We start from the raw sequence: 23498 nt of genomic DNA, 5'->3' as shown, positions 1-23498 counted from the left end.
CGTGTCTCACAGAAATTAAGCTCGGGGACTGAGTCTACCAGTTCCCTGGCAAAATAATTCCAGGTTTTTAGTGATGTAAGGTTCTCCCCAAACAGGTCAATGTCTTTTACTTAAAGTCCAAGCAGAGATAATGCCACTTCCTGAGAGAAAGGAGGCTATTGCTACCATGCACCAGGCACAGCACTAGGAACAGGGGTCACTGAAGAATATGCCAGGCTCTATTCTCAACTCAAGGAGCCTGCATCTAGTAAAGGAGAAAGACAGGAACCCCCACCTGGCAGAATAAATACTAAGTGGAGGTATGCTCAAAGTGTAAGGCTGGATTCTGATGGATGGGCAATTAAGTTTGACTCCACAGGGAGGAGTAGCTTATGGTAGATCAGAATGAGGTGACGATGCTTCACTGTCCTCTTTTATATTATATCTGTGCCATGAGGTGATGCTCTTGGCTTAGAAGCCCTCACATTGTCATTTATACCAGTCCCTTAGATCTCGGCCAACCCCTCCCACCCTGAATTAGTGCAATGGCTGCATATCAAAGCATTGGAGAAGCTTTTGAAAAATAATGATCCTCAAGCCTTACCACAGGCTGACTGAGAGAGAATCTCCAGGAAAGGAGTCTGAGGGAGTAAAGCTCTCTTAAAGCTGTCTCCCCAGAGGGACTCCCTAGATGTACAGCCAGCTAGCCTGGCACAAGCCTTCAGACTGACCTCGGGAAACCATTGCTCCAAATGACCTCCATCAGAATCCCATACAGTCCATCAGTGGGGCTGGGGAGTATTCCCTGAAGTATGCCACATGATGTTATCTGCTTTTAAAGATTCGACTGCGAGCACAATCTGAAGAGGAGACGCCTATGGGAAAAAGTGGTGTACGCTAAATTTAGAATTCACCCGTCTATTTTTGATCCCATCCATCATGTCTAGACTCTCATTTGTCACCATTGGGTGGAACTATTTAGGACACAGTCAATCAGACCACTGTGAGCTATGAGGATAAGTGTATGAGATCAGATCTAGGTTAGAGTCAAAGTTAGTTCTCGGCTCCTCCATAAATTCCTGGAAGTATTTATTGATCAGATTGAGTAGTCCTTTTTCCATAGGGATTTGGGTACATGCCAGGTTTGGCCACTTGCTCAGACCAGTGAGCTGACTGAAAATGTGCAAGCACCCCTGAACCTTCAGATTCACAGGCACCCTGGCCATGTGCACTTCTGTGGCACAGCAGCAATAGTGCCAGCTTGGTAAAGGAGGGAAGCACCGTGCATGAGGCAAAAGAACTGGATTCTGGTTCTCACTGCCACCATGTATCTGGATGACCTTGGGTGTTTCACAGAACCTCTCTGGGTCAATTTCCTTATCCATAAAATGAGGGAACTTGACTAGAAGATTCTCAGGGTCAGACCCCTTTTCACTGGGATAATGTATGATTAATAATGCTTTGGAAATTACTATAAAATGATTTGCATAGATATCTCTGCCTAAGCTATAAGTAGTTGGAAATGTGATGCCCAGAAATAATTTTTCAAAAACCATTCTTTATTAATTAAAATGGGATGAAAGAAAATGGTCTAATATTTATTTGATGTCTGCTGTGCACCAGACATTGTATTAAGTGGTTCTCCCTTTGTGAGTTCATTAAGCCCTCTAAAAACCCAAGAAAATTCCTGTTTCAGTTAAGAAGACCCTGGAATATTCTCATTTCGGGTAAGATGGCAGACTCAAAGGGTAAAATAACTGGCCTAAGTTCACAGAGCTAGCAAATGATAGTGCTAGGGCTCAAGTCCAGGTTTTTTTGTTCTAAATCCAGTGCTTTTGACAGTTAAAATTCAGTTGTAATCCTGTGGGTGGGAGAGGCCCTTTGTAAATCAATTGGCTGGTCCAGTTCAGTGGAGAATCACTGTGGGTAACCACACGTGAGAGCATTGCTATTTGCCCTGCATTTCATGTTTGCCTTCAGGGACCTTCATAAGGCTTACATTAGCAACTCAGTCTCTAAGTTACCAAATGAGTGTCCCTGTCCCCTTTCTGCTCTTACTAACTTTTATTTCTTAAAGAGGAAAGTTAAAAATAAATCACAACTAAGTATTAGGGCAAAATTAATGCTGTGTCTTTAATCATGTAAAATGCAAGCAAAATTCCCAAATTTAAAACCCCGAGGCAAACATAGCAGAACCCATTGTACCAGCAGAGAGGGAAGAATACCGTATTTATTAAATTTAAAAAAATATTTGCTAGGATATTGTATGGTAGTAGCACAGAGAGTCATGACTTTACATGTTCTGCCTTTCTATGTGCAATTTTAACACTACATTAATTGCAACCATAATTCACTGATTTTATGAAATATTCTTTAAAAATGAAGTATTATTCTAAGGCTTAAAATGTTAAAAAGAATTACTTATCAGTGTTATTGGCTCACATAACATTTATAAAAGATGAAGAGACATCTTGAAATGATTCCGAGGTCACACAGTAGGGACTTTAGGCTGTCAAGCCGCAATTCACACTTGGCACCTGGCAAACATTTAAACCACACATCTGTGAACACTTAGCGATTCTTTGAGTAATAGGAATGCCTCATACAGAATCTACTCTGGTAGAGGAACCAGTTGGGCAGATGTGCCATTCATCACAATGTGGAGGCCCAGCATTTTCATGGGGTGTGGAAGAGGCACCAGCAGTATTTTCTAGCCTCAATTGTCTCTTTGGCCTACAGCTTTCTATCATTTACTTAACACTCAATTTCCTTTCACCTCTCACCATCACCATCATTGTTTTCAGTTATTTTAGCTCAGAAAGTGTGGATCTAATATTGATATCTAGATTGCTCAGTTCCAGAAGTTAAAGGTCCTTGCCAGCCTTGATCTAAAGTCACACAGACACACACACACACAGACACACACACACACACAGAGAGAGAGAGAGAGAGAGAGAGAGAGTGTTTGTGAGCAATGTCCATTCAATCTGGGATCTGTGTGATCCTTTAGATATTTTATTTCCTGTTTTGTTCTCTTAATTTCTCTAGTTTGGTTTCAGTGTAGACTGAGGTCTAGTCAATAGATAACCTAGATACCATATCACTGGCTTGTGAGAGTAATTGTTTTAATGAGGCATCTGACGGGCTTTTGTTGGTCCCCAGGAAGCACAGCAGAAGGGATTGTGTTTATAGTCTACTCTAATCCCTTCTAATCTTCCACCTTAACCTCACCAAGAATTAAGTGATTGATTTTTGGTCTCTTGAAAGAAAATAAGGACCTCCTGAGACAAAACTTGGCAGCTGTCCAAAGACAAAGAAACAATTGAGGGCTGGCACCATTTGTACTTTGATATGGGGAACTGTCTTGATCTAAGTAGGCAATTTCCCTCCCACCAGTTTTTGGTTCCTATTTGAGCACTCGCATTGTCCTGGGTCAGGGGTCAGACAGAATTTCATAATAATTTATTTACCTCAGCATCAGACACCTGTAAGACAAAATATGGCAAATATGGCTAGGCCAGGTTATTCTTTGGCATTCTGCTTCCTCTAAGAGCTATCCCTCACTCCCTTGACCTGAAGTCCAAAGGTTGTGGTTCCCAGATTACTACTCTCATACAGCAAGCACTACCCTTTTTCTCACTCCACTCAAAAAGGCCATGTTATTTCCCCTCTAAAAAAGTCTGTTTTCCCATATAAGTTGGTGTTGGCTGGAACAACAATGCGCTGTTGGGGTAAGAAGCAGCTGACTACTAAATTAGATGTTATTCACACAAGTGCTCATTTTTTAACCTACTAGTGAAATTTGGGCTGAAATGATAAACTAATGAGAATAGAGAACAATACATAAGCATTGAGGGAAAGCTAACCTCCTCCTTCCTTACTTCTCTTGTCCCCTCCAAACCTCCTATTCTCACCATTCCTCAGCCACTTTTTTAGTTTCTCTTTTTCCATATAGTTCAAATATGCAGTGCCAGAGGAGTGGTGTGCACAGAGACTGAACATCAAGTCAGAAGGCAGAGAGGGAGAGGATTCTTTGGAGAGCAAAAAAAAAAAGAGAATGAGAGACAGCAAGAGGGGGAAGCAATTAAGTATATTTGACAATATACCCCATTGTCAGCATATTTAATTGTCTTCACTCAACTTTTTGTACCTAGGCCCCTCAGCCTCCTAACATCACCACCTGGCCAAGCTGCAGCCTCCTATCCAGCATTCTCCTATCTTGCTCCCTAATACCAGGTACTGTTGATTTCAGTCCAAAGTCAGCCCTTCATCTTCAATCACACTCTCACCTATGCTCAGAAATTATATATATATATATATATATATATATATTTGCCTCCTGTCACCATCCTCCCAGTCACTGACCCAAAATTCCCTGTTCCACTTTCCTTGGGGCTCCTTCCTCACTGATTTTCACAAATAACCCATCTTCTCTTCTATTTACACACAAGGTTGGGGATTCAAGTCAGAACTTCAACTTTCTTACTCTCCACATCCCAATTTTACCGTAATTTCTCTGATAACCACCCTGCTATAGAGCAAGCACTTCCCTGTTCAGTCTGCGTACTCCATCAGTGCTCTATCTCAATCTCTTAATCTCCCAAATACTTCCCTGTGAGTTTTTTCCTGTTTCTTGAATTATTAATCTCTTCCTCTTCACTATCTTCTTCCTGCAACCTAAAATAAATTTTATCTTATGAAAAACGTCTCATCCCAACAATACTTAACTGCCTCCCCCTCTTGCGATCTTTCATCCTCTTTTTTTTTTTTTTTCTCCAAAGAATCCTCTCCCTCTTTGCCTTGTGACTTGAAGTTTAGCCTCTGTGCACACCACTCCCCTGGCACTGCATATTTTAACTTACTAGTGATAAATGAAGTTGGGAGTGTAGACAGAGAATGAAAGAAGAAAGAAAATAGAACTGCTGAAAGGTTAAGATTCCAAGAGTAGAAGGTGGAATCACCTACGAAGAAGATGGGAAAAGGCTAGCCACAGAAGTGTGTATGGGGTTAGGATTGGGAGCAAGAGAGCACGGCCCTGGACTTACCCTGAAAGCCAGACCAAGGTCCACAGAAGCCCCACTTTCTGAGCAAAGGGTATCAGGAGAGGAAAGAGCCAACCTCCATTCCAGCCCGGTGGGCTTTACCCAATCGATTTGTGGTTGCATTGCTGGGACAAAGAAGTGAAGACCAGTGCAGCAGGTGTGAGGCTGGCCTTTGTCTTGCAAGACACTGCTGGACAGAGGGGACAGTCAGATGCTAATGCCAGGGGGACCAGCAATCCTGGAAGGAGCTACTAGGAGATGAAGGAATCTTCTGGTTAAGGGATGTGGTGCCCCCTCACCTCTCTCTACCTACCTATCCATCCACAACTTCTAGCCCCAGGAACTTCAGTTTTTAACAAAGCATTACTAATATATAGGTTTCGTAGTGATTTGATTGCCTTTTGTTTTCTCAGCATCCATGTCAGATATGTCTTTGAAATTCAAATTAATGAAAAATATTGGTTTTTTCCAACCTATCAGCAAACATTATGACTTTTATAATCAAACTTACATTTATAAGAAGAGTAGCCAGACCAAGGCTCAAGTATAATTTAAACGGAAAAAAAAAAAAGTGCTTTATTGTTTTGTCACACTGGAACCTTGAGCCACACAGTCAAGTTTATGTCAGAAAATTATTAAAGGACCAAGTCTACTACAACATGTGGATTTGGGGAGCATATGTCATATTTGATGTGGAAAAGAGGAATATCCCACAACTCGGTATAAAGGATATGTCAAAGGCAAGGGTACTTCATAACAACGTAAGAGGAAATGAGAGGGAAAATCAGTGCAGAAAGAATCTTTGAACCTTTCTTAGCCAAAAGAAAACAGCTCCTCACTCAGATAGACAATACTGTCCCTGAGTAAATGTCATCTGTAAGAATATTTATCTTTGTGTTCCCACTTTCTTTGATGATATCATTATTCTAGGCAAAGATCATTCCTGTTTGGCCCGCAAACATCAGCAGCACATAAACACTAACTTGCTTAGGGAACTCCACTGGCAGCAGAGCCCAGGGAAATTGTGTCATCCGTTTAAGATGTCTCATACCACAGACACACTGTTATCCCAGGCCATTGCTGGCTTCCTTGAAAGCAATAAGCAGACAATACAAGGAGCTGGCAGGAAATCCAGTATCTAAACCTAATATGAGATTATGGGCCCAATCTAATAAGAATAGATTCATCTGGCTTTATTCGCATTTTGTCACCTGCTTTGTGAGGAAAGTAAAACATGATAAATCAGAGCATTATGGCAACCTCTGAGTGCATATTGACTCATCATTCCCTGAACTTTTATGCCAAACATCTAGAATCATGCAAATTAGTGGGGACTCAGTTTCTTAGCTGTACCTTTCCTTCTATTACAGTGGAAGCTTAAAAGACTTTCTCAAGCTTAGCTTAAAAGATTACAATGTTGAATGTTCTGTGGCTAATTTAAATTCACAGTGAATTTGATGAAAATTTAGACATTTATTTGATGTATGTTAAAGAGTCTAGAGTCGTCATCACTCCAGGAAACAACTGAGGCAGATGCTAACTTTCCTATGACTTCCATGGGATCTATGTTTTTAATAAAACTTAAATTTGATTTGAACAAAATTGATAAGGGGTCAAAAGGACAGCGAATCTGAAGTTTCAGCTTCTTCTTGTTTAGCAAGAGTTTTTGTTTTTTTAAGCAGATGGATTTATTAATATTTTTAAAGCATTTCTGTGCCCAAACCAGTAGATCTGTGTATTGGGTAGCTATTTACTTTAGGCTTTTATGTAAGCCCTAGCAAGATCTTCCCATTAATCCAATCACAGCAGCAGGCTGTGATTAATTTACTGCAGCATTGATTTTTTAAGGATCATTGAAAAGGCCTCCTTAGTTCAGGGAGAAAAAAATGCATTAAGGAATTATAGGCTACATCTGCCAAAACTAAGATATTTACTCATATAATTTATTGTAATTTTCTGTTTTACATGACCTATCATTTTCTATATATTTCATGGAAATCTTATATTTTATAACTTAATGTCAGGCCAAGTCATTTGGTGATGACTATTAAACTCGTCTTGAATCAATGAACTAGAAGGCCATTTTCATTTATGTAATCTTTAGCAGTTTACCATTTTACTAATGAGGAAATGCAAGCCCAGAAAAGTTAAATGACCTATCTACCCAACATCACTGAGTTGGAGGAGAGCTATATCTAGAAACCCCCTTCTTTCCCTTGACTCCTCTCTCTTGCTTCTTAATTTTCTTAGCATTATTGTGACTTTGTTAGCTGTACTATGGGCCAGATGCTACACCAGAAACTTCCACATATGTAATCCCTTTGAATTTTCACAGCAATCTTGAAGGAAGGCATTGTCATTACCATAATTTTATATGTAAGGAAATTAAGCTGAAAGAATTTAAGTTACTTGACCAAATCATTCAACTAAAAGCTGAGTAAATCCTAGATACTAAGGTAAGGTTTGTTTCCACCCAAATTCTAAGCTCCTAATCGTACCCTATACATAACATTGCTTAGAAAGATGACATTGCAGTGTTCTGCCACTTTTGCCATTTCCTCAACTTCTTCCATAGGGCAAAAGGTGAGTTTCTAAATTGTTCATGATATGAGCTCAAATCCTTGCCTGAAAATCACTCTCTTTGATGACTTTTTGCTCCATATATCACTCTCTGTCTTAGGGATCCAAAACAGAGCTGAGAACTTTGGTTAATAATGGATGGCACTAACCAGAATACAGATCACTCTTCTTCAGCTCTTTGGAATCTGTATGGTTGACACAGGGAAAGAAAAATAAATTCACATTTGTTTTCATCAAGGAAAGAATTAGGCAATTCATGTAAAATAACATTTTGGTCAAAAGTTGTTGTTATCATTAGAAAAACAAAAAGGACTATGCATTTTATGCTAAGAATAGCTTGTTTTGCCCCTGGCTTACTTGGATGCCAGGCACTTTACATGTCATCAGTCTTCATACATACCCATTTAAGAGATGCTAGAACACAGAAGCTTAGAGAGATTTAGCATTGTTGTGGGAAGTCAGGGACCCCAAATGGAGGGACTGGCTGGAGCCATGGCAAAGGAACATAAATTGTGAAAATTTCATGGACACTTATCAGTTCCCAAATAATACTTTTATAATCTAATTATAATTTAATCTCTTAACCCTGTTATCTTCATAAGCTGAGGATGTACATCACCTCAGGACCACTATGATAATTGTGTTAACTGTACAAACTGATGGTAAAACGTGTATGCTTGAACACTATGAAATCAGTACACCTTGAAAAAGAATAGAATAACAGCAATTTTTAGGGAACAAGGCAAGACAATCATAAGGTCTGACTGCCTACGGGGTGGGGCAAAAAAAGCCGTATTTTTTTTCTTGCAGAGAGCCTATAAACAGATGTGCAAGCATGGAAGATATTGCTAAATTCTTTTCCTAGTAAGGAATATTGATATTAATACTCTGCGAAAGGAATTCCTTCCTGGAGAGAGGTCTATAAACGGCTGCTCTGGGAATGTCTGTCCCATGCAGTTAAGATAAGGACTGAGATACGCCCTGGTCTGCTGCAGTACCCTCAGGCTTACTAGGATTGGGAAACTCCATCCTGGCAAATTTTTGGTCAGACTGGTTCTCTGCTCTCAAACCCTGTTTTCTGTTAAGATGTTTATCAAGACAATACATGCACCACTGAACATAGACCCTTATCAGAAGTTCTGCCTTTAGCCCTTTGTCCTATTTCCTCAGAAGCATGTGATCTTTGTTCCGCTTTTTTGCCCTCTGAAGCATGCGTTCTTTGTGACCTACTCCCTGTTCATACATCCCCTCCTCTTTTGAAATCCTTAATAAAAACCTGCTGGTTTTGAGGCTTGGGTGGGCATCACGGTCCTACTGATATGTGATGTCACCCCTGGCAGCCCAGCTGTAAAATTCCTCTCTTTGTACTCTTTCTCCTTATTTCTCAGCTGGCCGACATTTATGGAAAATGGAAAGAACCTATGTTGAAATATTGGGGGCAGGTTCCCCTGATATCTGGTGCGTCAACATGGTTTTCTTTTTCCTAAGTGCATGTAGGAACCCAATTCCCTTTGGTAGGTGTGGAGAAACGTTCGTCAGTCCAGTTCACAGAAACCCTTGTTTGGCTCCCTGACTATTGGTGAGTTGTCTGTGTATTGTCTGACGTAATTAAGGATCACGTGGAGTCTAAACATTATGCTTATCTCTGCTACATTAAATTCCTGTTAAAACAGGGAGGAGTTCAAGTGCCCATGGAAAATATGGTCACCCTATTCAGGGCAGTAGAAGAACACTGTCCTTGGTTTCCTAAAAATGGAACATTAGACCTCCACAGTAGGGGCTGGGGCGGTTGATCTCTGTAGTACCATTCCTCTAAATTTACTACCTAATTCTTTGCCTTTAATTGTCCCCCCGGCGGGTCACTGGCCCTTTACCTCAAGGTTCGGTGGGTCTGGTGTTAGGCAGGGCATCCACCTCTGCTGAAGGTATCATAGTTCATACTGGTCTCATTAATTCTGATTCCTCGATGAGATTAAACTTACAATGTCTGCCAAAGTTCCTGTTTCCATTCCAGCTGGTGAGTCAATTGCTCAATTACTTTTACTATCTAATATTGTTTTAAACAAAGGAGATAAGACATGGGGCCCTAGGATGGGCTCCGGTGGCAAAAAAGCTGCTTATTGGATTAATATAATTTCTAAACAACGGCCCACCTGCACCATACACATTCAAGGAAAAAAGTTTGATGGCCTGGTAGATGTTTCTATTATTTCCTCTAATTTATGGCCTTCCTCCTGGCTTAAACATCCTGCTATGGGACTAGTAGGTATTGGAAAGCTGATGAAGTTCACCAGAGCACATTTACCTTGCCTTGCACCGGCCCTGATGGTCAAAAGGGTACAATTCAGCCTTACATCACGCCAATCCTCATTAATCTTTGGGGTAGAGATTTGCTGGCACAATGGGAAGCTAAAATTAATATTCCGTGTAACTCTTATAGTGCTCCCAGTCAACATATAATGGAATACATGGGGTTTGTTCCCAGACTTGATCTTGGTCCAAGACATGAAGGAATTACTAAACCTCTTTAAGTTACTATAAAAGAAGACAGGGCTGATTTAGGTTATCCCTTTTAATGACGGTCACTGCCATGACTCCTAATCCTATTCCTTTACAATGAAAATCTGAAACACCTGTTTGGATTGAGCAGCGGCTGCTCTCTAAAGAAAAACTGGAGGTTTAACTCAATTGGTTTCTGAACAGTTACAACTTGGAAATGTGGAACCTCCTCTTTCCCCCGGAATTCTCCTGTGTTTCTAGTAAAAAAAAAAAAAAAAAAAAAAAAAAAAAAAAAAAATCAGGCAAGTGGAGGATGGTAACTGATTTAAGGGCCATTAATGGTGTAATTAAACCTATGGGAGCTGTCCAACCCGGCATGACTGCCCCTGCTTTAATACCTAAAAATTGGCCTCTTATAGTTATTGATTTTAAAAACTGTTTCTTTCGTATTGTTTTACATAAATCAGATTGTGAAAAAATTGCTTTTACTGTACCCTCTATCAATAATCCGGAGCCTGCAACTCGTTATCAATGGAAAGTATTTCCTCAGGGACAGGCTGTGGTGGAACGGACCAATCACACTTTAAAAACTCGATTGTCCAAACAGTCTGAGCAACAAAAGCATAATTTAACCACTCCCCACTCCCAATTACATTTAGCATTGTTTACTTTAAACTTTCAAATGTTCCTAAAGACAATACTCTAACTGCAGATGAACGCCATTATACAGGCAAAAAATTCTCCCTAAATGAAGGCAAGCAGTGTTATGGGAAAACTCCCAGTGTTAAGGGTTCAAACCACTGCCACTCCTCTCCCTCAGTATCAACATAGATTCAAACATTCTGCTTTGTTTACCTCCAACCTGACTATTTCTATACAAAGTTAAGTCTCCTTACATGATGTTAGTGGGAAATATCAAAATTTGGATGAACAATCAAACTGTCTAATGCATTAATTGTCATTTATACACTTGTGTTAACTCCTGTTTTGACTCCAGGTGAAGTGTAATGTTGGTTCGAGCTCAAGAAGGAATCTAGATACGGATAACTTTACCCAGACCTTGGGAATCTTCCCCCTCAGTACATTTAATTAATGAAGTGTTACAATGAATTCTCAAATGATCTAAGAGATTTGTTTTCACTTTAAACGCTGTGATCATGGGCCTAATTACAGTCACTGCACTGGCCACCACTGCCGGAGTGGCGTTACATCAATCTATTCAAACGGCTCATTTTGTTAATGATTGGCAAGCCAGTTCCACCCAAATGTGGAATTCTCAACAAGGCATTGATCAAAGATTAGCTAATCAAATTAATGATTTAAAACAGTCTGTTATTTGGCTTGGAGATCAGGTAGTGAGTCTCAAACATCACATGCAAATGCAGTGCGATTGGAATACTTCTGATTTCTGTATCACACCATGTTCCTACAATGAGACTGATCATTCATGGGAAATGGTCAAAGGACACATTCTGGGTAAGGAAGATAATTTATCCTTGGACATAACTAAATTAAAGAAATAAATTTTTGAAGCCTCTCAAGCTCATTTATCCATTGTGCCTGGAGCTGAGGCATTAGATCAGGTGGCAGAAAGTCTTTCTGGACTAAACCCCACGACTTGGATTAAGTCTGTTGGGGGCTCCACTGTAGTAAATTTTGGAATTATGTTTCTCTGTTTAATCAGCTTGTTTTTAGTATGCCAGACCAGTCAAAGAATCCTGCATCAAAACCAAAAGAATGAACAAGCCTTCATCGCCATGACACATCTGTATAAAAAGATAGGGAGAGATGTTGTGGGAAGTCAGGGACCCCGAACAGAGGAACCGACTGGAGCCACAGCAAAGGAACATAAAATTGTGAAGATTTCATGGACATTCATCAGTTCCCAAATAATACTTTTATAATTTGTTACACCTGTCTTACTTCAATCTCTTAATCCTGTTATCTTTGTAAGCTGAGGATATATGTCACCTCAAGACCACTATGATAATTGTGTTAACTGTACAAACTGATGGTAAAACATGTGTGTGTTTGAACAATATGAAAATCAGTGCACCTTGAAAAAGAACAGAATAACAACAATTTTAAGGGAACAAGGGAAGACAATCATAAGGTCTGACTGCGGGGTCAGGCAAAAAGAGCTGTATTTTTCTTCTTGCAGAGAGCCTATAAATGGATGTGCAAGTAGAGAAGATATCACTAAATTCTTTTCCTAGCAAGAAATACTGATATTAATACTCTGGGAAAGAAATTCCTTCCTGGAGGGAGGTCTATAAACGGCTGCTCTGGGAATGTCTGTCCTATGCAGTTGAGATAAGGACTGAGATATGCCCTGGTCTGCTGCAGTACCCTCAGCCTTACTAGGATTGGGAAACTTCATCCTGGCAAATTTTTGGTCAGACTGGTTCTCTGCTCTCAAACTCTGTTTTCTGTTAAGATGTTTATCAGGACAATACGTGCACCACTGAACATAGACCCTTATCAGAAGTTCTGCCTTTAGCCCTTTGTCCTGTTTCCTCAGAAGCATGTGTTCTTTGTGACCTACTCCCTGTTCATACATCCCCTCCTCCTTTGAAATCCTTAATAAAAACCTGCTGGTTTTGATGCTTGGGTGGGCATCATGGTCCTACCGATATGTGATGTCACCCCAGCAGCCCAACTGTAAAATTCCTCTCTTTGCCTTTGTTTCTCAGCCAGTCAACACTTACGGAAAGTAGAAAGAACCTATGTTGAAATATTGTGGGCAGGTTCTCCTGATATAGCATTTTGTGTAAGGCCACAGTTAGAAAATGGCAGAGCCAAGAACCAAAGCATATCTGATATGCCATGGATCCATGTTCTGTACAAGATTTTCTCTGTGCTGAACAGCCCAAATTAGCACAGGTTTTATATATATCTGTAAAGTTTTAGGTGTGATTTTCAAAAATGATTTTGGATTCTGACATGGCAAAACAAGCCCCAGTGGAGAGGCTTTTGATGCCTTTCTACGAATTACTTCTACTGGGAGTACAGACAGGAAGTGTCTGGAGGCCAGGCTGGATGCTGCTTAGTCTCTGCTGCTTAGAGGTCACTGAGAAACCACACCTTTTGAAAAGTTAGCTGTTGTTGGTGCAAATCACTGAGGAGGAAGACTCCACACTGCTTGTCTCCACTGTCAAAAGAGAGGATTTGACACTGTGGGAAACTTGTGCAATCCCAAGATTGCTATGGATTCATTATTTTTTTACTTTTAGTCCATGTTTCTTTTTCTTTAGCCACACTTAGATATTTTTTCTTAATTTCTTTTCTCAATATCCATGACTTTTGACTTTCATTTTCTGTTTAAAAATATATTCTCTCATTCCACAACGTATACATATTTCAAAACAATGTTGTATACAATAAATAAAAATATATACAATTTCAAAAAATAATAAATAAATAAATAAATAAAAATATATTCTCATATCTTTTATGATACAATAAGATCTTGGTTTAATTTCTCAATACCCACTAACCATCCACTTAGCCTTCTGTCCAATTCTTGAAAAATATTACTTCTATTTTGAAAAGGTTTTCATCCTTCTAGTTTTTGTGTTTAACTTCTTACCTCATGTTTCTTATCACAGGGGTGATAGTGAGACAGAGAGCCCACAATAGAGAATAAAACTTCTTTTGTTTAGGCATTGGGAGGATGGTTCTCCAAAAAGCCTCCTTCTGAGCTACTTAGACTATTGATGGTTCATCTCATGTGGGAGCATGTCTTAAATCAAGGCCCCTGGAAAACAGACACTGTGGTGAAATTTGCTTACAAAAGCTTTATCGAGAAGTGCTCTTGAGAACAATACCTACAAGGGAGAGAGAGAAGCAAGAGGGGATAGAAGGAGAAGTTGCCTTCCAATAAAGTTGCAACAGAAGCCTCAGCCCTTCCCACAAGAGAGTTCTAGAGCTGGGATGTCCCTTCAGAGTTATCGAGAATTGAGGCATGAAGCCAGACCTTTGTGCATCCTCCTTCATTATCCACACACTACCTGTGTGCTGTTCCCAGGGAGAGAGCAAAAACTTAGAGAGGCAGCTTTCTTTAGATTAAGGAAATTCTTGGAGAGTGATACAGCTATGAACCATCAGCAGGCAACACTCCCAGCAGCAGAAAAAATTAGTGCTTCAGTCCTGAATGGGGAAGTGGACAGTGCACCACAGTATCCACTACACACCTCCAGTTTTCTCAGTGTTGATAGCATGCTTAATTTTCTGAAAATATTTTATTTCATTATATCTTTAGTGGGCCAAATGGTGACCCAAGATATATGCAAAAGGCACCTGTAAATATGATCTAATTTGGAAAAAGGATTTTTGCAGATGTAATTAAATTAAGGATGTCAAGAAGAGATCCTCCTGAATCAATGGGGTGGGCCTTAAATCCAATGACTAATGTCCTTACAAGAAACAGAAGAGGAGATGACACAGGGAAAGGAGGAGAAGTCCACGAGAAGACTGAAATAACTGGAATGAAGCTCACAGCCCTAGAAGCTGGAAGAGCCAAGGAATAATTTGTCCCCTAGAGCCTTTGGAGGAAGCATAGCTCTGCTAACACCTTGATTTTGGACCGAGTCTTCATAATTGTGAGAAACTGAATTTATTTTATTTTAAGCCACCAAGCTTGTGGCACTTTGCAACAGCAGTCCTAGAAAACTAATACAACATCTTATACCATTTAATCGCTACATAAAATTTGTATTCTTAAAACCCTCAGTAGGAGGGAGAGTGGCATTGAGATACTTATATCCCTAGGTTTCCACTGGAGTGGTTGCCAAGGTTTGGCTACACATCCATCCTGAAGGCCACGGTTCCTGTTGGGAGGCTCTCTCCCTTTAGCTACCCTCTCTGGTGGCTGTCTCCCATTTCCCTTCAGCCATAGGAAAGAAAGTGACTTCCCAATGTTGCTAATCCCTAAGAACTGCGCTGCCCTGGTCTCCCCTAAGCCCTACTACATCTTTATAAATAGCCCCTATAGTAAACTCTATTCAATTATCACTTTTGAGTGTGCCTTCTGTTTTCCACTGAGACTAGACTGGCTTGTCAACTCTGGGGTAATTTAGCTCCCAGGGAGCAATGACTTCAGTCAATGCTAAGCCACTAGTGACAGCAAAAGTTGTATTGCAGCTTTTCTGAGATTTTGTAATATTATGTGCCTATATGTAAGAGACTTGGATTTTATAATACTTATTTTCCCATTGTTATAGCTTTAGATCCTTTAACCCTCTGGCTTTCAAAAAGAAAGAATCTTGTCATTGGTAGAGATAAGTTTGTCATCCTTATTTTTATCTATCTTAAGTACTGCTATTGAATTCCATCCCTTAGGTAACAAGAATTTCTCTATTTTCTACAGTTGATTTGAGCACTTGGAAAGCCAGTCATAAAATGTCTTAAGATTTATATTCTCTTTGGCAGGGCAAATATTGTCTGCTTTTTTATGTGCTGCTAATTTCCTTCATCTTACATACTCCACAGGAGACCTACAGGTAATAATTGGTGGCAGATCTAATGGGCTCCTTGAACTGCTCATAGCTACTGTAGGCACCCCTCTTCTTGATAACGCTGAGATAATATCATGGAAGAAGAGAGATTATTTATCTTTGTCTCCTGTACAGATCAATCCTAGTGCCTGACATTTAAGTGGAGCTCAGTATTTGTTGAGACACTCAGCAGAATTAAGAATGTATCTGTTTTTAGAACTCTGACTAGTTTATTTCAATTTTGGGGACCTTGTGAAATGAGTATGCTCTATTGTTTCTATTGATGGGAAATGGATTTACTTACTCAAGAGAGTTTCAGCAAAAAATATTCATATAGTATCTATTATGTGCTCAATACCATTCTGGGGACAAGGAATAGAGCAGTGGAGTAATCAGACAGCCTTAGCATGCATTCTCCACAAAAGCACAGCCTGAGACAAGGGCCTGCCTACAATTACTTTGGGATGTAATCCCATGAAAGAAGAGTGGGGGTAAAAAAGAGTGAAACAGGGAAGGAGGGAAAGTCAATGCAAGGGTGCAATATCAAGCAGCTTACACTATGATCCACTGTTGTCTAGGTCCCTCTGGGCACTTTCTTAGGATCTGTGTAGAATGCACCTTAGAATCTTTCACCTGAGCAACACAAGCTCCTGTTCCGCATTGGTCAAAGGTTGCCCCATGAGGTGTTGACTCCCTGCACTTCCAAAGTCACGCATGGGTATGCATGGATGAGTGGAATGAGGCCTCCAACACCACCTATCCCCCTCCCCTCGCTGAGGGGGCAGAGATGACCAAGTCAGAAAGTAAGAGATATTTAGGGCAGCTGAGGAGAGGTGCTTTCGGGCTTACATTTGAGCAGCCTGTTGGACCCATGACAGCTGGAATGAAAAGGTGTGTGTGATATTGTGATGTAATAATTATGTATTTGGTCTTTGCCCCCGGTTCCTGGCACACAACCCCTGAAACTCTTGGAGCCTCTTAAGTGATAGATGTCTTTGTGTGTGCTAGCAAGATGACTGATGACTGGGGACTCTGGGATAGCCTCAGGATGGGAGGCTGGTTACCAGGGGAACCAACCATGTGATTAGAAAGTTGAAACTTTCAGCCCCACACCCTGACCTCTGAGGAGGGGAGGGGGCCTGAAGGTTGAGGTTGAGTTGATCACCAATGGCCAATAATTTAATCAATCATGCCTATGATTGTAATAAAGCCTCCATTAAAACCAAAAGGGCTGGGCTTGGGGAGCTTCCATATTGCCGAACAGGTGAAGGTGCTGGGAGAGCAGAGCACCTGGAGAGGGCGCAGAAGCCCCACACCCTTCCACATACCTTGCCTTATGCATCTTTTCCATCTGGCTGCTTATCTGCATCCTTTATAACATTATTTACATGGGTAAACATAAGTAAACTGTTTCACTGAATTCTGTGAGTCACCCTAGCAAATTAGATGAACCTGAGAAGGGGGTCATGGAAACCCTGAATTAAAGCCAGTCAATCAAGAGCACAGGTCACAAGCTAGGACTTGTAACTGACATCTGAAGTGAGGGATAGTCTTTTGGGGTGAAGTCCTCAATCTGTGAGACTGACAGTATATCTAGGTAGATATGTGTCAGAATAAAATTATAGGACATCCAGTTGGTGTCGACTAGAAAATTGAAAAATTGCTTGGTATGTGGAGGAAAACCCTCAGACAGCTGGTGTCAGAAGTGAAATGCTGACTGACTGTGCAAGGGAATAGGAAAACCACTTTGAACTTTTCCCATCTTTAATGGTGCGTTGTGAGAATGTTTGGTGAGTCAAGAAGTGACTAATACATAAAGCTCCTGTCCTTCCCAGGCTTACAGTCTAGTGGAAAGTGCCAATATACCAAAATAATAATAATAATAAGCAACTTAACGTCTCATGCGAATAAGCCCTGTGGAAAAAATACATCTGCTGCTGTGACAGAGACCCATGGCAGGGCTCCTTTGAATAGCCATGAAATTCAGGAAAGGCCTCTTCGTGGTGAGGACATTTGAACAACCACAGAGCGAGAGAAAACATTCATGTATGTAGCCTATGGAAGAGTATTCCAAGCAGAGCAAATGCAAAGGCCCTTGGGTTGGATAGGCACAGAGAGCTTGAGGGACAGAAAGGAAAGAGTAGGAGGGCTGTGATAAGTGGAGGAGCATGGGGTGAAGGAGGGAGGAGAAGTAGCCAGTGGCTCATGGGGCCTTTAGGGCCATTAGCTCTGGTCAAGCATGCATATGCCCTAGAGACATAAGAAAAGGGGAACTTGGACATTTACAGCATTGATATTTGAGGTGTGCATCTCTCACAGGTAACTGTCAGGGTCCCTGACACATTGTTCTTTGATATTTTATTTTACCAAGTGATACATCTGAATTATGTGTGCTGTGAATCACTCTGCAGGAGAGTGAGCCTAGTTAACTGCCAACACCCAAATTTCTACCTCATTCTGTGGACTTTTACTCACGATCATGTAAGTAGTAACACTCATGATCTGATTAATGTTCATTTCTTTATGAAAAAAAAAAGGTCAAGATAAAGCCAAACACTTCAATATTTTAAACACACATAACTATGACTTCAGACTGCATTTCCCACCATTGGGCACCAGTATCCTGATTTATAAAATAAAGGAGTTGATTCTCCTGAGGTTCTATGGCTCTACATGGCTAAAGTGTGAAACTGATAAAGTACTCTTAATGCCAAGTAGATTCTAACTTTCTCTGAAGCAATAAGGCATACTTTTAGAAAAAAGGAGCTTTGAGGATCTTCAGCTTGCTTAAAAGAAACCTCCACACAGAGTATTTTCTAGAGTTTATTTGTCTCCATCCTCCTCTAGCACCCCTGTAAATGTGGCCTTCCTCACTAGGTGCTGGGTAACTAGAGAGCTTCCCCATTAAGTCACAGTCATGTATACTGGAGACAGAGGAGAGGCTCAAAAGAAAAAGAGAGTTTGGAGATGTAAGTATGAGACCCATAGTATCTTCCCTGAGCAAAACCAAAGGGAATAACAAATGACTAAAGAACAGTGAAAATAAAGTAAAATTGATGCTGAGTTATATAACACTGGAATGAAGCTAATTCAATACCTTTAATTAAAAAATAGCATGCTTGGTTTCACCCAGAGTCAGTCAGAATTTCTCCAGGAAGTTAAATTTAAAAGCAAGCAAGAGAACAAACAAATACACAACAAAAACTTCTCAAATATATATACATATATATATAATTGTTTGAGATAAAAATCTATTTTGTGTGCATGTGTGTGTGTATAGTTGAATATATATAAATCCTTATGTTTTCCTCTGTGACATACAGGTGTAGTTTTGTCAAGAGGAATGCCATGGGAATGAAAAAAAAAATGTACGCTTTTTGGATTGCTTCTTATTTGTCAAAATATTAGAGACAATTTGCATTTTAAATTGAGGAATAATTGGTTTTTATTATTGAATATGTTATGAAGCTCAATGTATTGGTTAATGTTGTAAAAGACTCATTGTAACTAGCACAGGATTTTTTATAAGAGACACTTTGATCTTCGGCAGGACATTTTACCTCTTTGGGTGTCATTTTCTTCATCTGTAAAATAAAGGGCTCAGTCTATGCCAAATGACCAATACAGTTTCTTCCAACTCCAACATTCTATAGGTTTTGGTAGGAAATAGAAAATCTATGTGTGCAAGCATGCTCATGTGTCTCTTTGAACACTTTCGCAAAACAGGCAAATCTTTACAAAGTTAGACTTCTTTTCTGAAGGAAGGAGCATATTTTTATGCACAGCTATCTTCTTGTTTGTTACAGTTACTTTCTGGAGACTGTGGTTCAGAACAACGTCCCTGGTCTCTGTAAGATCGTCAATCTTGAAATAAAATTATATTCATGATAAGGTTTTCATTGAGCCAGAAATGTGAAACAATGCATTTTTAAAAGATATTCACCAACAAGGACTAATTTCTATCCTAATTACTTCTCCTCCCCATTACAACTCCACCTCTTCCAAGAAAAGAATTTGGTTTGGCTCTCATTTGCCAGGAAATGCTATTAATCACAATCTCCTATTCCCTGATAACATTATTTAATTGAGGTTGTATTGAGCTATAACATTACTAAAAGCAACAAATACAAAAGTGTGCTTTCTCTCTCTCTCTCTTTCTCACTCTGTCTCCCTCCCCCTCTTGCACTTGTGCATGCCCTATTTCTTTCACTCTTGTCCTTAAATGCAGGACTCCATTTAAAAGGAAATTATTGGGGGAAATAACAGGGGACAGAGGGGGTAATTCAGTCCTTGGCTGACCTTACCTAGCCTATCGTTTCCACCAAGTACAGAAACACGACAATTTCTATGTGAACTATAGTTGTAAAAATACAATGTGATTAAGAATATTATTGTTGCAGTCTATCAAAGAGCCACAGTATGTGATTTTGCTCCACACTATCTATTTTTAAGCTATAAAATCAATTGCAACCCTTCTCAGTTTTTCAAGGTGTTCTTTCTTTCTTCATTGACTATGAAGAGACATTTTAATAAATTTTAATGTTTTCCACCCAGGTAGAATGTAGAACTTAAAATATTTCTTCTAATTCTGGCTATGCTAACTCAACCTTGGAAATATGAATGGTTTCTTCAATGTATTTCTGAAAAAGTCAACATTATGATTACTGAGTTATTAAATTGCCAGGACTTTGGCAATATTAAAATATCTCTGCCTCTGTCTCTCTCTGTCTCTCTCTCTCTCCTTGTTTCAGTTTGCTGCTCAAAATAAATACTCAAAGATTATTTACTATAATTATCCAATTGAATTATATAATTTTATTTCTGAAAATAAAATGTTAGGTGAAATTTATATATAATATATATATATATCTTACCTAAAATTATTTTTTGTACATCTATAAAATGAATTTTTAACATACATGTGGTAAAAATTCATTTTCTTTATATATATATGTGTGTTTATGAAGAAATCTAGACAAATATACAACATATAGGTCTTGGTAGTCTTTGGGCGGTTAGAATTCTTTCTTATCCATTTAAATTTTTTTTCTTATCCATTTAAAATGGTTTCATGTAATGAGCAGATACTGATGTTGTAACTAAAAAAATGTATTAAACTAAAATTAGTCTTTCATGGATGGAATTGAGCATGGTGAAAATAGTGGTGATAAAACAGATTGCCATGCTGAAAGTCTCGTGAAACTCTTTTTCATTACATGCTAACTCATTAAACTCAGGAAAGCGGAGGAAAACCAGAAGAACTGTACTCTGATGCAGGCAGGACTGCCAGCTGTGCCATAATGGGTTATCTTTCACATCCATCAAAAATCTATTGATCATTTAATAACTGCTCCTTGATTAGGGTGGTTCTTCCAGTGGGACTCCAACTCCGTTAGTTTTCCCTTTTTCCTGATTCTGAGGCATGAAACTTTATAGGAGATTTTGATTCCATGCCCAATCCTACATCTCACCTTACAGCCTCTTTGTTGGTAATGACCTTGCTTTCATCATGCTTTGCCATGCCAGTCAGCCCATTCTCATCCTAAAGTGCCCAAAGAAACATAAACTCCTAACAGGTCTTCTGTTTCTCTGCTCTCCTTTCTTCCATTCATTTCACACATGCCCACCCAATTTATCCTTTTAAATTGTTACTTTAAATATATGACTCATATGCTGAAATCTCTTTAGGGAGTCTCTCTGACATGAGAAGAAAACCCACACCCTTTAGCCTAGAATTCAAAGCTCTTGGACAGCTTTAGCTGCTCCAAGTCCCCTAATACAGCCTCTGCTAAACCAGAATAGCCCACTGAATAAATGGCCTTGAACTTCAACACTATCAAGTGTTGGCTCTTCCTGTTTCTTCTGCCTGGAATCACTTACCTTGTGGTTTCTACCAGTCTGATTCCTATAAGGCCAAGTTTAGATTCCAGACTTCAGATGCTCTTGGCCCACTCAACCCCTAAGATAACTCCCCCTTTGCTAAAGTCCTGTCCTACCAACTCGGTTGGGATGTACTTTATGCTACTTGACTTTTTTAGTGAACATGGATGCTTCCTCCCAGCTAAATGGTAACTGCCTTAAGACTGAGGGTTATATTTTATCTTTGGTATTTTAAAATTATCTAGAACTATGCCTCTTCAGGAATCCCTTAAGAAGTGCCACACAGTAAGTATTTTTTAATTAACTGAAACTTTAACCATCATGTTTTCTAAGCATTTTGGAAAACATGCAAAAGTGTAACACTCCCCATTTTTCTTTTTAGTAAGTGTTTAAAGATAAGTAATATTTGAGTTAACCATTATGAAAACCACAAAAGTAAGTTTACCTTTTGCTCAACTTCCTGTTTCTGAAAATGTCCTTTTCTCATTGAGTATGTTTAGCTAGAGCATTTAAAAAGTTTGTCCAAAACACACAATCATGGCTTGCCTTTAGCAGAAATAATGTGTGTTCCTGCTTCTCTTTGTAAATAATTGAATTTGCCTCTGCAGTTCAAGAAGATCACGATTTGTTTTTGTGTGTGAAACTGACTTGCTTCTGTTTTCTCCTTATATGCAGCAGACTATAAGGCAGAAGAAACCCTGTGCAATTGGGATATGGTGAGTAGGGAGGATAATAGAAGAGATTGACATGACTTCCACAGAAGAGTTATTTTTAAGTATAGAGAATGCCTGTCTATCCCCATGCTGAAAGAGCCTTTAGAAAATATTACCAGGATTGAAAGGCGGTGGGGGCAATTCCCATCACCTGGGATAGCCGTGCCAGTCAGCAGAGTGTTGCTGCCACCTGCTGCATGCAAAAAGCCATGGAGGGGCTGTCGCCTGGGTCTTGCAGCTACAGGACACCCGATGTGAAAGCATTCAGTTAATATTCTGTGGCCACGCATCTGAAACTGTTATACTCTCAGAACCTGGGTGGGTCCCAAAGCAAAATTAGCTAAATCTGATGGCTTCAGGCCATAGAAGTTTCTAGATATAAGAATCATGAACTAAGCCCTGAACAATACCCAGAGGACAGATTTGTCATATAGCCACTAAATGCATGGCTCAGGTAGCCCAACCCCAATGAGAGGCAAGAATTCTGCTGAAAGTAAGTCTGTAGCACTGGAAAATAAACAACCATTTCCATGTTTCCGAGTTTACAGACTTTTTTGGAACAATTACTTCACTTTAATACAATAAGAGATAGGAGAAGTCTAAATACTCCAAAGAGGGTATTGTTCTTAGAGAATTCAATAAACGTAGATTTGTATTGGTTTCTACTTAGGTAAATTCCGCTTAATATGAAAAATGGAATGAGATCATAGAATCCCTTCTCTAGGCTTGTAATGTGTCCCGATGTAATAGGGATGCCAACGTGCAAATCAGGATCTTCATAGTGCATCTCCAGCACTGTTTCTGCTGCTATGCTTCATAACTTTGATTTACTAGAATTTCCAGGGGCAATGGGAAGAGATGTAGCTACCCAGAGCAGTTATGTCTCTTCCTGCCCTTCTATCAAGGACTTTGAGTTCCCCAGCCTTCCCTGGAAAATCACTGTTAGCACTACCTGACCCAATATCCCCAGTGACCTGAAACTCATGGGAAGTTGGGAAGGGGCGATAATAAAGGTTTGGGGAGCACGGGACTAGGCAAGCAGTAACTACCTCTTCTAAATTCTGCAAGAAATCATTAGCTGAGGAATACTGAATAAGTATGGCAATTACTATGGCAAGTATTTGCGGTGGTGGTATAGGGGGTGGTCTGGACATCCAGGAAGACAGTAGCTGTTATTTCTTTACATGACAATCTCTCTTCTCCCATCTAAATTTAATCTCCTGAATGGCGAAAGCATTTCCTTGTGTCTTAGCATCGTCCATATTCCCCACAAGTCCTTGTATGGAGAGATTGGTGTATAGATGATAACA

The sequence above is a fragment of the Trachypithecus francoisi genome, unplaced genomic scaffold, assembly GCF_009764315.1.
Source record: "Trachypithecus francoisi isolate TF-2019V2 unplaced genomic scaffold, Tfra_2.0 Lachesis_group0, whole genome shotgun sequence".
Lineage (NCBI taxonomy): Eukaryota > Metazoa > Chordata > Mammalia > Primates > Cercopithecidae > Trachypithecus > Trachypithecus francoisi.
The sequence above is the reverse complement of the archived record's forward strand: the minus strand, read 5'-3'. Positions refer to the sequence as shown.